Raw genomic sequence first — 16,774 nt, 5'->3', positions numbered from 1 at the left:
GAGTAATGGTACAGCCCATAAAGTGAACAATCAATGCCATGCAGGAGGACCCTGGGTTTAAGCCCCCAGTTCCATTATTAAGGGGAAAGCTTTAAAAGTGGTGAAACAGTGCTGCTGTTGTCTCTATCTGTACTGCCCTCCCCTTTCACACACACACACACACACACACACACACACACACACACACACACACACACACACACTAGTTTTCTTCATCCTGTCAAATAGACAACAACAAAAACAAAAAAAGCAAAAGGAGAAAGGGAATGAGTTACCTTGAAGGCACTATTGAGGCCCAGTGAGAGTCATGGTGGCAAATAATAATAACAACAATAACAACAACAATAGTAGTAATTTTCTAAAGAATATCTCCGTTGTATACTAATAAGAGATCTGTTTATATTTTAAGTTGCAATTAGTTGTTAAAATATTTTAAGTTAATCTTCCAGTTTTCAAGTTTGTATTGCACATTAATTCACAATTTAGTCCTACCTAACCCACTCTCAGACATTCTCATTTATAAAAAAAAAAATCCCTTAAAATACTAAAGAAAAAATCTATTTGTACCATCAGCTCTATAATAATCAATGCCATTTTATGTTTTGTGTCACTCTTGGGCTAGTATAGGAACATATACAATAGGACAGTATGTATAGCTGTGTGGAACTACAGAGGCTACACAGGTTCCTGTGCTAAACATTAATAGACATGGGCCCTTGGTCAGATCAATGAGGTTTATAGTTAACAGTATTTATACATTTTTCCAATATTTGGGAGATAGTCCCTGCCATAATGTAGCTTTCTAGTCCTATTCTCAATTCTAACACCATCTCCCATATAATACTTTAGTCAACTTGAATGTTAGTTATCAGGCTCGGGCAAAAATTAACATGTCATGTGCCATCTAGAACATAGCCACAATAGACGTCCTAGTTTCTTTCCACATGGAGAGCCCTAGTTTAATTTGCTATGTTCATTTTACCCTAAGAACTAATAAAATATTTCAACAAGATAATTTATTACCAGATAATATAGCATTGCTACTGAAGATATTGCTCTTAATTTTAATAATGGTGATTATTACAGTTACTCCTTTAAACTGATTCCAAAGTTATAAATTGAAAATAGTACATTAAGAATATATAGCACATACGGTCACATACTTGTTGATTATAAGATAATATTTTCTCTACTAAGCAGTAGCATAATAACCTGAGGTTTTATGTGAATTATTTATATAGGCAGCAGAAGACTGCATGTCCCATGAATATTTTTAGTTATTCCTTAAAACCATGCCTGTTTATGCAAAGCGGTTCTTTTGTTGAAGTTATACTACTTCTCACAATTATAAGCACGGAAGGAAATATAAAAAATAGTTTGAGACCTCACAGGATTTCATTCATTTCAAATAATTACTCTGTTACTTAGAACTACTGCCAATTTAAATGATTTTCTAAGCAAAATTGTAAAACACCAAAATAAATCCAAGTATGTTTACAAGAATTTTTACCTACAGCAATAGACCTATCATTATATCAATTTGTATTTTATCTTTCCCAAAGGAATTCATAGATTTTTTTTACTCTTTTCTATCTCAGTTGGATTAAATATTTATTGCTCTTGTGAGATAGCCAAGTTGCACAAAACTGTATTCATTAAAAGTTAAAATAGCATCTTATATATTGATGAATTCCTCTTTCAATCATGTGCCTCCAGAAATAGATGAAGCTTGGTGATTTATTATTGAAGCAATTGAAGCTACTGCTGTCTATTTTTAATGAGCAGTATCATAAATGCATCTCAGATACCACAGAAGCGGTACCATTTAAAATGAATAAATTACTACACAGAACCTGATATTACATATGAAAATACGGTATGGCTTTATTTCCAGTGTTTTCTCTCGATTTGCTAACGTAGATCTATATAAAAAGTCAGTCTTTAAAATCGTATACTTACATCAAATCTTTGCAATGCAATTGCCTACACAGAGGAAGCTATTAAATTTAGTTAATCAATGAAGAGAAAAATACTGAAAACATGGTAAATCCATACCTGCATGAGGAAGTCTGAGGAACAGTGGAGCAGTGCTACAGATGTCTCCCCTTATATGGGTCTGTCACCTAACACAGGGCAGAGGAAAGGAAAGGAAGTCTTGAGTCTGGGTCCTTGTATGTTGTAACATGTGTGCTCAAACAGGTGTGCCACCACCTGTTTCTTTTATTTATTAATGAACTATATGACATATTTCTTCAGAGTAAGACAATTTTTCATTTCTGCCCATACCATCTATATTGATCATTCTTCTCCATACTTACTCATCTTTAATTATAAACTCAACTTCAGTATATGCATTTAAATTTCCACTGAAAGAAAAGAACAATTGTCTTGCTGAATCTTGAGTAATAACTTTGAAGAGCTAAGAAACTTCAGCACTGGACAGGTGGATGTTGTCAAGGATGAATGTCTTGCTCAACGGAGCATAAAAATAAATTAAAAGCTACATTTTACAATTTTAGCTGTCACATTGATTTTTCAGGATGGCAGCTGGCAACACTCAGAGGAATCAGATAGTGTGTGTGTGTGTGTGTGTGTGTGTGTGTGTGTTTCATTTTCAGTGACCTGGGTCCCAAATGATCAAATTCCAAAAATTATTTTATGTGAAAGATATGGAGAAATTATCTACTGGTTTAAAAGACTGAAATATAGCCTTTTGAGAATATCTAAAAATATTAAGATAAATTTCACTATTCAGTTAGGATAATGTGCCTTGATTTAGCTGCCTTGCGCAAAACCCAACGTGATCATGTACGAAACTGAACTCACCACACAGAAAAATTCTATATTGGTTATAATTCAGATGTTGATATAAGATACATAAATTTATTGATGTTATCCAATTAATCATCAAATAAAACTGGGAACATTATAATACTTTCACTTTAAACTGAGAATCCTCTTATTTTTTTAATAAGTCAAACCGATGATGAAAACAAAAATATTCTGAAACATATAATTTTTTATTGACATGTTTTTTGGTATATATAAATATCATTATTTCCTTGCTATTGGGTTGTTGACCAGTAATATTTCACTAGGAATTCATCACATAATAAGCACAGCTCTAAACCTGGAAAGATATATTGTACATCACTTTGAGTTAGTTAATCCTGTTTACAGATGAGACTTGAAGTCAATCCTTTTTTCTTTTTTTTTTTTTTTTACCTCCAGGGTTATTGCTGGGGCTGCATACCTGCACTACAAATCCACTGCTCCTAGCAGCCATCTTTTTCCCATTGTTGTTGCTGCTGCTGCTGTTGATTAGGAGAAAGAGAAATTGTGAGAGGAGGCAAAGAGAAGGACAGTTACCTGCAGACCTGCTTCACTGCTTGCGAAGCAACCACAGGTGGGCAGCCAGGGATTCCGCTTGAAAGCGGGTCCTTGATCTTTGCAGTATGCACACTTAATCCGGTCTTTATACTAATGTGTAAGTTTAAGAATTAACTCTGGGGGCCATTAGTATAAAGATATTCACTAAAGTAAACTTTTGATCACCAGTTCTTGTTGCAGAGAAACATATTATCATTTTTCTTACTTTAATATTCTTTCATTAATGAGAATTCCCTTTCATTAATATTGTACTTGTATACGCTGACTTAAATATGTTGAAGCTTTGTACATGTATGGCTTTCATAAGTTACCTACAAATAACTACTATGCACATTAAGTAGTAAGTACATTTGAGTCATTTTCTGTATTATTTTCAGTTTCCATAGAAAATATGCATTAGTTTAACTTAGTAAACTGGCAAATTCGCACCCTCCCTTCTGCCTCTCTTTTTCACGAGACTATGACTAGGTTTAGGGTTCTGTGAGATTCCATCACTCCCAATCACCATTTTCTCTTTCAGACAGAAGGAAATATACTAGAGGAAGGGAGAGAGAAAGAAGGGACTCTGAAGCACTGTCGTGCTGTTTATGAAGCACCTAGGTTGCAAGTGTTTCCACATGAGATAGGAAGACTTCATTCCTGGTTCTGACTCTAGCAGGTGAGTAACCTTCCAGCCTCCAGTAAAACTTTCAGTGTAATCTGAGTGTATAAAAGATTACATGAAGAATGCATCATGGAAAGGTTCTTGTTGCTCACATTTGGAAATATGTTATTCTGAATTACGATTTGTTCAATGTTTTTAAAAGAAATATATACATTTGATTTGACTTCAAAAAGATTATTTTTAAAGTTTTGTGTCAATTTGTTATAATCCAGTAATAACATCATTCATTTTTATTTTCAATTTGTCCTCAATTTGGCCAATGTAATTTCCTTCCAGCTGGTGCTGGAGTTCTTCTGTCATATCCCCATCTGGTATTTCCAGAACACTTAACAGGATAAATTTGAAGCTATGTGGGGGAAATTATATTTTTCAACATGTTAAATAAAGGATTCAAAATGGTAAAAAATAAAATACATTACTTCCAAAGACAGCAAGTTTTTAAAGCAACTGACCTTGTTACATTTGTAACGTAGCTGCAATATTGTAAAGGAAACATTACTGACAATTATGTATTTAATTTAACTTCAGATTAGGGTTACTCTTTATATGTTTGGTTTAATTAAAATTATAATTACTTCCAGTTGAAAATCTGAAAATATTCTTCACATAATGTTTTGATCAAGGGTCCATTTACATTTCCAAATCTGACTCAGTTTAAGTTAAACTTGCCTACTATGGAAAATACGTTTGTACAGTTTATAAGTTCAGTTAACATACTGAAAGGATATGTAATCATCTTCTAGTATATCATAAGAAAAAAAATACCATTGTGATCCTGGGACATAGCTCACCCAATAGAATGTGTGCCTTACCATGAGGGAGCTCTAAGTTTGCACCCACTTCGCTCCATGAGAGAGCTGTAGACATTGGGAGAAAAGCCATGAGGCAGTACTGTGGTGTTTCCTCTCTTCTCTCATTCTTTTTTTTTTTTTTTTTTCCACAAATGAACAATGAAACAGTTGGGTCAGAGAGGCAACTCAGCAGCAGTGTAATTCTTGAGTTCCTTCTCACTAGACGGAATCAATATATTCATATTTCCTGAAAATTCAACGAAAGTGTTTAAGATACAAATATATCTTTAGTTTTTTTTTTTTTTTAATTTTTTATTTAAGAAAGGATTAGTGAACAAAGGCATAAGGTAGGAGGGGTACAACTCCACACAATTCCCACCACCCAATCCCCATAACCCACCCTCTCCCATGATAGCCTTCCCATTCTCTAGCCCTCTGGGAGCATGGACCCAGGGTCGTTGAGGGTTGCAGAAGGTAGAGGGTCTGGCTTCTGTAATTGCTTCCCCGCTGAACATGGGCGTTGACTGGTCGGTCCATACTCCCAGTCTGCCTCTCTCTTTCCCTAGTAAGGTGTGTCTCTGGGGAATCTGAGCTCCAGGACACATTGGTGGGGTCTTCAATCCAGGGAAGCCTAGTCAGCATCCTGGTGGCATCTGGAACCTGGTGATTGAAAAGAGAATTAACATACAAAGCCAAACAATTTGTTGAGCAATCATGGATCCCAAGTTTGGAATAGTGGAGAGGAAGTGTTAGGGAGGTACTCACTGCAAACTCTAGTGTAATCCTGCTTTCAGGTATATATTTTGCAGTAGTTTATGGATACGTGTGAACATAAGCTCTCTCTCACAGAAACTGTTGTATGTCTAGGTTATGGGACTTTGTTAGAAAGTGAACTACCTGAGATGAAATTAGAGTGTACTATTAAAGGAAAGGTCTCACCCGAGTAATGAAGCTGAAGGGTTGTCATTCCACACGTGAAGTCTCTGGATACAGTCTGAGGTGAAGCATGTTGAGATGGCAATCGTTGCTTTGGTTAGGTTGTGATCGGCGGATGCAATATTATTTGGATTGGGAGATGCATACGGGAAAGTGGGCCCTATCCAAGGGTGCCAGGACTGAGGGAAGTAGGGGCTCTATAGTGAAGATGTGAGGTTCCTGCTGTCTTAGGGTTCAAAAAGACAATCAATAGTTAATATTATCATCATTATTAACATTATTTGTTAATAGGGTTAACTTTGAGAAGTCCCTTTGTTATGGTTTGCTGTACAGTACCCAGTATCTTGTATATAGCTGTGCTATTGGAAGCTTCTAATCTACTTGGTCTAGGCTTTTGAGAGAGTCCGCATATCAAATATGTAGCCTATCTATTTAAAAGATTCAAGTTTGTCTTTTGAGAACCTTTGAGACATACAATTGATTTCCCCCTCTCATATTAATTAACTACTGATTTATATGTCTACATTTTGCTAGGAGTGTACATAAACACCATTCCCATCACCAAAGGACCGTGACCCATCCCTCCCGCCCACTCCCACCCCCCACTGGCCCAGGAAGCTACATGTCTACCCCTCACCACTGGGTTTTTACTTTGGTGCCCTACTTACAATTTGATCAGGTCCTGCTTTTAGTTTCCCTTTCAGATCTTCTAAGTCAGCTTCTGTTGATGAGTGGGATCATCCCATACTCATCTTTAACTTTCTGACTTAGTTCACTTAACATAATTCCTTCTAGCTCTGTCCAAGATGGGTCAGAGAAGGTGGGTTCATTGTTCTTGATAGCTGCATAGTATTCCATTGTGTATATATACCACAGCTTTCTCAGCCATTCATCTGTTGTTGGGCACCTGGGTTGCTTCCAGGTTTTAGCTATTATGAATTGTGCTGCTATGAACATAGGAGTACACACCTCTTTTTGGTTGGGTGTTATGGAGTCCTTGGGGTATAACCCCAGGAGAGGAATTATTGGGTCATATGGAAGGTCCATGTCTAGCCTTCTGAGAGTTTTATATCTTTAGTTTTAACTTTTCCACACAGACTTGAATGTCTACATTTAGATAAAATTAAAAGAATTAAGATAACAAGGCATATAAGTGTTTTGAAGTATGTTATAAGCTCCCACTTCTAGATTTTTTATAGACCATGTTGTCTTTATTTGTTTAGAAATCAGAGAAGAATAATGTGGATATTAACATTATTAAAATTTAAAATTTTGTATTGACCTCTACTTACTCTAACAAGTGACAGTCTACTTTTTCAAAATATAATACATTTATAATAACTATATACATTTTAATTATCTTGGAAAGAAAATGAAAACAGGGATTATTGGAATGGGATTGCTTTAAAATTATTTTGGAAAATAGACTTGTATACTTTATCTCATACTTTTAATCTCAGTATGGAAGCAGATAATGATAGTTTTTAATTTATCTCTGTAATAGTACAGGTGCATGGATTTTAGTTATAATCTTAATTGATATAGAACTGAAGATTTAATTATATTGTCATTTATATAATTCAGATAAAAATTGTTTGTGTAGTAGAATTTCAGATTATTCTATCTTTGTCATTCTCTTCATTGAATCAAAGCACATGGATTGGGTGAGAAATAGTAGCCTTGCTTAAAATGCACATTGTAGTCTGCAAATGAAAGAAATTTGTAAGATGACAATAAGCTCAGAAGGCAAGGCTGATTTTGAAATACTTTGCAATCTGTATTTTTTTAGCAGATTGACATAATGCTTTATTTAAGATGTTCATACAAAGGGAATTAATATACATCACTATCATATACCTTTAAAATACTAAGGATGTATAGTGTACAAAAACAGTTTCTTGTAGTTATTTCACATCCTTGTGGGTCATACACTTAAGGAAATAAACAGTTTTAGTATGAGCAACAGTAATAGTAATACAGTTTCTTAGGTTCTTAGTTGCATCTGTTTAAAATCCTAAACCAGATGACTAGATCTTGCACAGATCTAATGAACGAACTAGCAAGGTCAAGAAATGTCACAAACTATAAATCTACAGGGAGGCAATTCAATTACTAACTTATAGGTTTTCTTTTTATTTAAATAAATGCATTTTATGGTTGCCTGCAATGCACTATCAGGAGCAAGATAAGGACATTCTACTGGAGACAGTATAAACAGTAGCATCAAAGTGTGTACACTGAGGTGTAATATAGAGATTCTGCAGTTAGTAAGGAAGGCCCGGTCTGGGAGACTGCACAGTGGGTAAATCACTGGACTCTCAAGTAAGGAGGGCCCTCACATTTTTGTACTCTAGAAGAAGAAAACAACCCCTGAAAGTCAGCTTAAGAAGCCAGAAATTAGGTATGGGAGATGGAAAATAATATTGAACTAATTCTCTGTACTTAGTGTAGAGAGCAAAGCTATGTGCAATCCTGTCAAAAATTCATGCAAAAATGGCCAGTTTCTTCCAAGATGGCTGCATTAGAACAAGAAGGCAAACATCATGAAAATACAAGGTGGAATCTATAAAATTGGAACTGTTTTCTGACAGAATGACTTCAGGTCTCAGCCTTTTCCATCTTCCAGAATTGAAAACTATAGCTATGGGCAGGTCAAAGGAAAGTTTTAGAAATCTTCCACATACACATTTCTGTTTTTCTATTATCTTTCCAGGTCACTTGATTGAGATCTGGAAGTAAATGTGAGGGATTCTCAGAATCAAAGCCAAGAGAACACTTTGAGTGACACTAACAGAATCAGAGGGGGTCAGTGAGTAGGCCTCAGGCATTGGCTGGGGGACTATGAGGAGTGGCCAGCCTGGGACACTGTCAACACAGTCATTATCCTCTAAAAAGTGTCCTTGGCTAAGATCATGGAAATCACCTTGAGATCTGAGAGAGCAAACAAAAGCTATCGATATGATTAATGTATGGTGTCACACTTGACCTCTAAAGGTAAAAAAGGTTCTCAATCCAGTCTGAGTTTCTTTTCCTTTTCTCCCTTTCTTTCTTTCTTTCTTTCTTTCTTTCTTTCTCTCTTTCTTTCTTTCTCTCTTTCTTTCTTTCTCTCTCTCTTTCTTTCTTTCTTTCCTTCCTTCCTTCCTTCCTTCCTTCCTTCTTTCTTTCCTTCTTCTTTTCTGTTTTTTAATATAATAGATGCAAGCCAACTTATAGGACGTACCCTCTAATCTACTTTTCTTAAGAAAGTAAAATATTCAACATAATTTCCAGTGGGTTGGGGAGGGAAATTAAGTTATATGTGCAAGTAAAAATGAACTATCACTTATTGTAACTTCCTACTCAATACTAAGGTTGAACTTCACTCAGGTAGAAATATGAAAAATTAGGATAAAAATCTATGTTGGAATAAGTCGTAGCTTAATTAATAAAATGGAAGACTACAGAATGGTGTAGTATTATGACTGCATTGTATGAAAGAGGCAGCGTCTTTCTGAGTAGGATGAATCATATCCATATGCAGATGTCTTAGCTTCTTGATGCTGCAAATGTGGATTATAGATATGAAACCATGGCTGGTGGTGGAGGGACCACTGGGACTGCAGGGGGGTTAAAGGGCATTTTACTAAGGCAGAAACACTCACAAGAATGAATCAATTGTATTACCATTCTTTAAAGGTTTGGTAGTGGGAAAGCAATAATAACAACTCTGCTAATAGTGTTGTTGACATCAAATATATAGAGATTGAATGGGTATACATACATGAAAAGATTTACAAATACTTAAACACATTTGTAGGGCCTTGATTTATTCAGTGTTTTGTGACATCCCACCACCACCACCACCAAACACACACACACACACACACACACACACACACACACAGACTCTTCCCACAGATACTAATGATGAAAATAGCCTCCTTTTGAAGTAGGCCTAGGGATAAATGAAAAGTGGAAAAAGACTTCTTGCTATACCAATATAAAAATAGATGAATTAATAAAATTTAACTACATTCATTTAACAAAAAATAGAGAGAGTAAGAGAGAAACAAAAACACATTTAGAAATATAGGCCATGCACTCTCTCATCATTATACTCAGAGCCATACATTTGAAATGAATATGAAATGAGAATCTCAGAGATTTAAATGTCCTTTCCCCCCAGTTGGCCTGTGCTATGCTATGATAATACATGATAATGCTGCTTCCTTAATGGGACTTTAAACTTTATATACCATATAACATGCTTCTAAACAGAAACTGTCTGTTTAATACAAATGATCTTGTATGAATATTTAAGCTGGAAGCAAAACCATCTCTCAGACTTATAAAAGACATTTCAGCTCTTGTACAATTCTAGGTCTTGTACAGGAAGATAATATTCAGAACTTCTAACTGTAACTTTCAGTGTGATTTTATGTAATTAAGTTCTATATAAGACATGTGTATTCCACTATGTTCTTTATAAACTGAATAAAAAAAAAAAAAATCAGAGGAGTGGTCCGGGAGGTGGCGCAGTGATAAAGCTTGGGACTCTCAAGCATGAGGTCCGAGTTCGGTCCCCAGTAGCACATGTGCCAGAGTAATGTCTGGTTCTTTCTCTCTCCTCCTATCTTTCTCATAAATAAATAAAATATTTTAAAAAACAGAGGAAAAGGTAGGATACATATATGGAGAAAGAAAGAGAGGTGGATAGAGAGGTATAAATTAATATATGACACACAAATAAATACACATATATACATATACAAATAAACTCTTCAAAATGAATAAAAGCAAAATAAAAATGGATAGTATATTATCTGATTCTTTGTTTTGCCACCAATATTAATGGGACTCATCTTGCACTGCTCCCAGTAGCCATTTTTTCTACATTTTTTCAAATAGAAACACAGAGAGAGAGAGAGAGAGAGGGAAAGAGAGAGAGATAGAGAGGGCCCTACAGCACTACTTCACTAATTTTGAAGGTTCCAAGGGAGCCTTCAAGAGGACCCCAGGGGGCTCTATCAGGTACACCATTGTCAAACTGCAACACTCTAATATTTTAAATATGAGTAAAGTCTCTAAGTAACCACACAAAGCCTAGTATTTTCTTTATATGAACACTTGATTTGAGCTCCCTAAAAATTCAGCATTGTAAAATCTTGAATATTACTGTAAATCAATAGCATTAAAATTAAATTTAGTGTAAGGGACCGAGTATGGAGCACATCTGGTAGCAGGACACAGGTTCAACCGCTCATCTCCACCTAAGGAAGCTTCAGCAATGGTGAAGCCCAGCAGCAGATGTTTCTTTCTTTCTTTTGTTCTTTTTTTTCCTCCAGGGTTATTGCTGGGCTCGGTGCCTGCACCTTGAATCCACCGCTCCTGGAGGCCATTTTCCCCCCTTTTGTTGCCCTTGTTGTTGTAGCCTTGTTGTGGCTATTATTATTGCCATTGTTGATGTTGTTCGTTGTTGGATAGGACAGAGAGAAATGGAGAGAGGAGGGGAAGACAGAGAGGGGGAGAGAAAGATAGACACCTGCAGACCTGCTTCACCACCTGTGAAGTGACTCCCTGCAGGTGGGGAGCCGGGGGCTTCCACCGGGATCCTTCCTCTGGTCCTTGCGCTTTGCGCCACATGCACTTAACCCACTGCGCCACCACCCGACCCCCAGATGTTTCTTTTTTATCTTCTTCTGTACCTCTCTCTTTTAAAATTATCTCTGCCTCTGCTGAAAATAAAATGGACATTGTGAATGATGGATTTGTCATGCACACAACAAACCTCAAGAATAGCCGTGGTGGTAATAAAACATAAAAAATAAAATAAGTAGAATTTAAAAATGAATTAAGTGTTTAAGTGTTCAAATATTGGATAATAACTATTTCAATAAGTAAATTATTTATGAATATTATGTACCAAATAGAAAAGTAAAGGCTACATTAGATTTTCAAGAATTTGTCTATTCTGTGAAATTGAATGATGCTTACTGTGATTGATAATGGGAATAATTTATTCTCATTTTAAAAGGAAGTGGCTATGCTAAATATGATTGCATAAACAGGTATATAGTGCCTACCTTAATAAGGCACATACATGCAAAGATGTAAATGCAATGTGTTGCAAATTAATAAACTACCACCACCCTCATAAAAATATATTTGATTTCTACTACCTGTTACCTGAAAAAGTGTCATAACTGCATCACATGTTACTTTAGACTACTAATACATAGATGAAAATACCCTGATTACCCTTTAGTTTTTCATAGTTTTATTTTAAATATGCGATTAAAAATATGACTAGAGTTCTATCACTGTGGCAGGTCAATTTTATTTGTTTCAGATGGAAGAAATTAGGCAGAGTGACATAAGGAGAAAAGGAACATCACCACAGCACTCAAAATTTCCCCAGTTCAGTGAGAGTGAGGCTTGAATCCGTAATCTGACAAAGCAGGTGCGCTATCTAGGTGAGCTAATTTGCTATTCTAGCATTTATTCTTAGTTTAAATGTGTTTCCTATCTCACTGTTCTCAGTTTTTCTTAAGGAAAAAAGTCTAGTGGTTCCAGAAGGAAAAGTTTTATTGAGCTGCAAATTATAATTTTTAAAATTATACTGATTTAATGCTGTTTGTTTTTTTCTTTAATTTTTTATTTATAAAATGGAGATATTGACAAGACCATAAGATAAAAGGGGTACAATTCCACAAAATTCCCACCAGAAGCACTCCATATCCCGTCTTGAAAAGCTTTCCTTGATAACTTGAAAACTTTCCTATTCTTTATCCCTCTGGGAGTATGGACCCAGGATCATTATGGTGTGCAGAAGGTGGAAGGTCTGGCTTCTGTAATTGCTTCCATACTGAACATGAACATTGGCAGGTCTATCCATACTCCCAACCTGTCTTTTTCTTTCCCTGATGGGGCAGGGACCTGGGGAGGTGGGGTCCAGGACACATTGCTGGGGTCATCTGCTCAGGAAGTCCTGTTGGCATCATAGTAGCATCTGGAACCCGGTAGCTGAGAAAGAGTTAAAATATACAGCAGAACAAAACTATTGACTAATCATGAACCTAAAGGCAAGAATATTGCAGATGAAGATTTGGGAATCTCCATTTTGGAAAAAGCTATATAGGTCTATTTTAGGTATATTCTAAGGGGCCCATGGCTTTACTAGTTTTTGCCTGAGTCTGACAGCTAACATGCAGGTAGACCCAAGGTATTGTCTGGGGAGATGGTGTCATAGTTGGAAAAAGGTCTAAAAAGCTGAAGTAGGGAAGAAAATAGTTTAAACTTAAGCAAAGTATTATTCGATGGAATACCAGACACATATAAAGGGAATGGTTGCATAACCATGAGTAACCCAATTACAGCTCTGCTTTGAACCATTTCATTCTTAATACACTTTTATTAGAACCAAATATAATTTTACCATTCATGCATATATTCATTCCAAAAAATACTTATCAAACATCTCCATGAAATCTTATGTTGACTATTTGAAAGTACAAGATGTCAAAGAGCATATTCATGGATGGCAACGTTTTAGGGCAAAAACGAAAAAGCCAAAGGCTACGTGTTCGGGGGAAAGAGTAATGGGCAGGTATGTATCCACAATTACACAGTCACAAATCCTGTGTCCACTGTCATTCTTCTGCTATCTGCATAAATTAGTTTCATGCTTGAGAAGTCTCATGTGGGAAGTTCCCAATGGGAATTTCATGCATTTTAAGTCATGTGGTGAAGAAAGATTATCAGGAGATGTCAGTTTAACCATGAGTAAATAACTTCTACTGGGTTTGGATCTCCATCTTTAGACAATAGATTATAAAGACCCCATATTTATCTTGGCCAACAACCAAAATGAAATATCCCACAGACCGCAATGCTAACCATTTCAAGGATAAATCAACACAGTCCTTTGCTCCTGCAATGTACATGGCACAATTCTAAGTCCATGTGACACACTTCTGACTAAAAGGCACCAAATCACATCATATAATTAAGAAAAAAATAAACTAGTAAAAATATGGAAATACTTATAAGGTGGAGAGAGTATAATAAACCCAAAAAGGAAAAAGTGAAAAAAAAAATTATGTTGTTAGGACAGATACACTTTTTTTTTTCACGAAGAAATCTGACAGCAAGTCCTGATCTTTCCAGATATACTTGTTATTTATTTATATCACGTGGCCAGAAAGGAGCTCTTTTTTTTTTTTTTTTTTTTTGCTGGGTGAAGTACAATCTAGGAGGAAGAAATAGCAATTTTGTTTGCAAAGCCAGGGCCTTTGCACATGTGCAATTTCACTGCTCCTGAGTCAGCATTTTCTTTCACTGAGATATATAGAGGGAAAAACATTTAAATGAAGACATCCACTTGCTCCAAAAACTAAGGAAGACAAATATTAAAGTTCAGAACCTGTGAAATCAACAGAGTAGAAGTTTCAAGAAGTAGGACAATCCAAAGTTTCACTTGGATACCATGTGCTCTTGAGCCAGGTTTCAAACTACCCAGCCTTTAACTTGCCTTCATTGGAGGCACTGGAAAAATATTCAGTGTTGTCCTTCCTTCCTTCCTTCCTTCCTTCCTTCCTTCCTTCCTTCCTTCCTTCCTTCCTTCCTTCCTTGCTTCCATTTGAATCTCTCACACTATAAGAAGGAAAAAAAAAAAAGTGAACCCAGACAGTAAAGCCCTGATTAAGACAATAAGAACAAAGCATGTAACAGAGTCAGGTTCCATACAGAGAAGCTTTGCAGACCAATGTTTTTGAATGAGAGGCGAACACAGGAGGGGTCTGAGCAGAAGAATGTTATGTTATTTTTAGTTTTGGTACATCAGAGTTTATGAACAGAGACAGTGATAGGGACAGGTGCTGGCTCACTATTCTAATCATTCAGACATCTGAACATGCTAGTTCTGCCTTAGCTATCTGCTAAAACATCTATTTCAGAAGCAATGTAGACAGTTTATCCCCACAGTTCTCTAGGGAAATTTCAAACTAAAGAGCATATCACTAGCAGTCTATCTCAATCTTCTATCAGCTATGGGTCAGTAGCTGATTTGGCATTATCTCTAGAGATCTGTCATTGTTCCAGTTCTGTATAAGATAGTTCTTTGAACTATAAGATAGTTCTATGAAATATAAGATAGTTCGGGAGTCGAGTGGTAGCGCAGCAGGTTGAGTGCATGTGGTGCCAAGCACAAGGACCAGTAAGGATCCCAGTTTGAGCCCTTGGCTCCCCACCTGCAGGGGAGTCACTTCACAGCAGTGAAGCAGATCTGCAGGTGTCTTTCTCTCCCCCCTCTGTCTTCCCTTCCTCTCTCCATCTCTCTCTGTCCTATATAAGAAAGACAACATCAATAGCAACAACAATAATAACTACAATAACAATAAAAGACAAGGGCAACAAAAGGGAAATCAAATATTTTAAAAATATATAAGATAGTTCATAGGGCAATTTTTCTCACTCTTGGTAAAGATTTTTACATTATAAATTACAAATAAAATTATTTTTTCTTGCATATTTTGCCCTCTCTAGTAAACAGTAAAAACTAAAGAAAAATATTAGCTCAATCAGCTCTCATCCAATTTTATTATGGTTTTAAAGACATACCTGTCAAATTGTCTAGCATAAATTTGTTTATGAACATGAACAATATTGATAAGCCATTTGTCTTTCTTGACCAGTGTTCCCTGTTATTCATTTTGTCAGTGTATTGTCACTCCTTACAAATTTTTTTCCTAAAATTTGAATTTGCATAATTTATCATTCCCATGTGAAACATAGAGCTAGTCGATATTTATATTCTTTTAAAAAAATTTTTAACATTTTTTATTATCTTTATTTATTGGATAGAGACAGTCAGAAATCGAGAGGAAGGGGGAGACAGAGAGAGAAAGAGACAGAAAGACACCTGCAACCCTGCTTCATTACTCGCAAAGATTTCCCCTTGCAGGTGGGGACTGGGGGCTCGAACCTGGATCCTTGTGCATTGCAACATGTGCGCTCAACCAGGTGTGCCACCACCCGACCCCATTTATATTCCTTTTAAGTGGTTTTTAAAAGATTCCATTTATAAGTGAGCTATAGAATCAGAGGAGAGCACCAGAGAGCTAAAGAATGAGAAGGAATTAGCACTTCACTCTGACATATGTGAGGCCAGGACGCAAACTCAAACTCTCATGCTTGAAAGTCTAATATCTGATCTACTCGGCTGTCTCCTATGCCACCATTTATTTTCCAATAAAACATTTATGCAAAAATCTTAATTCAAGGGGCTAGGTGGTACCACACCTGGGTGAAGGCACATGTTATAATGCATGAGAACCTGGGTTCAAACTCAGACACTTCTTCTTCTTCTAGCGTTTGCCCTTCTTCCGTAGCCAGTCAACAGCATCAGGTTGAGCCTGATGTAAAGTTTCAAGACCTCCTTTGAATCTGGAGAGGAGGCAGTCGTTGACTATGTGGGTCATAGTCTGTCTGTAGCCGCAGGGGCAGTTTGGGTCGTCTCTGGCTCCCCAGCGATGGAACATAGCGGCGCACTGGCCATGGACGGTTCGATAGCGATTGAGGAGGGCCCAATCATAACGTGCTAGGTCAAAGCCGGGTTGACGCTTGCAGGGGTCTGTGATGAGGTGTTTGTTCTTTACCTCAGCTGACTGCCAGCTCTGTTTCCAAGAGACTGGAACAGAGAAGTTCAGTGTAGGTGTAGGGGACCAGATTGGGTGACGAGACGTCAAGCGTTGGACAGGGTGGGCGAAGATATCCGCGTATATTGGCAGGTCCGGTCGAGCATAGACGTGGGAAATGAACTTAGATGATGCCGCATCCCGACGAATATCTGGCAGGGCGATGTTGCTAAGAACTGGCAGCCATGGAACCGGGGTGGAACGGATGGTTCCAGAAATTATCCTCATTGTGCTAGTTACCCCAGCCCTTAATTCCTAGTGTCAGAGGTCAGATAAATGGACTTTAGTAACCACTCTCCAAAGCTTCCTCTCTAACATTC

The sequence above is a fragment of the Erinaceus europaeus genome, chromosome 5 (assembly GCF_950295315.1).
Source record: "Erinaceus europaeus chromosome 5, mEriEur2.1, whole genome shotgun sequence".
Classification (NCBI taxonomy): domain Eukaryota; kingdom Metazoa; phylum Chordata; class Mammalia; order Eulipotyphla; family Erinaceidae; genus Erinaceus; species Erinaceus europaeus.
Note: the sequence above shows the minus strand (reverse complement) of the source record.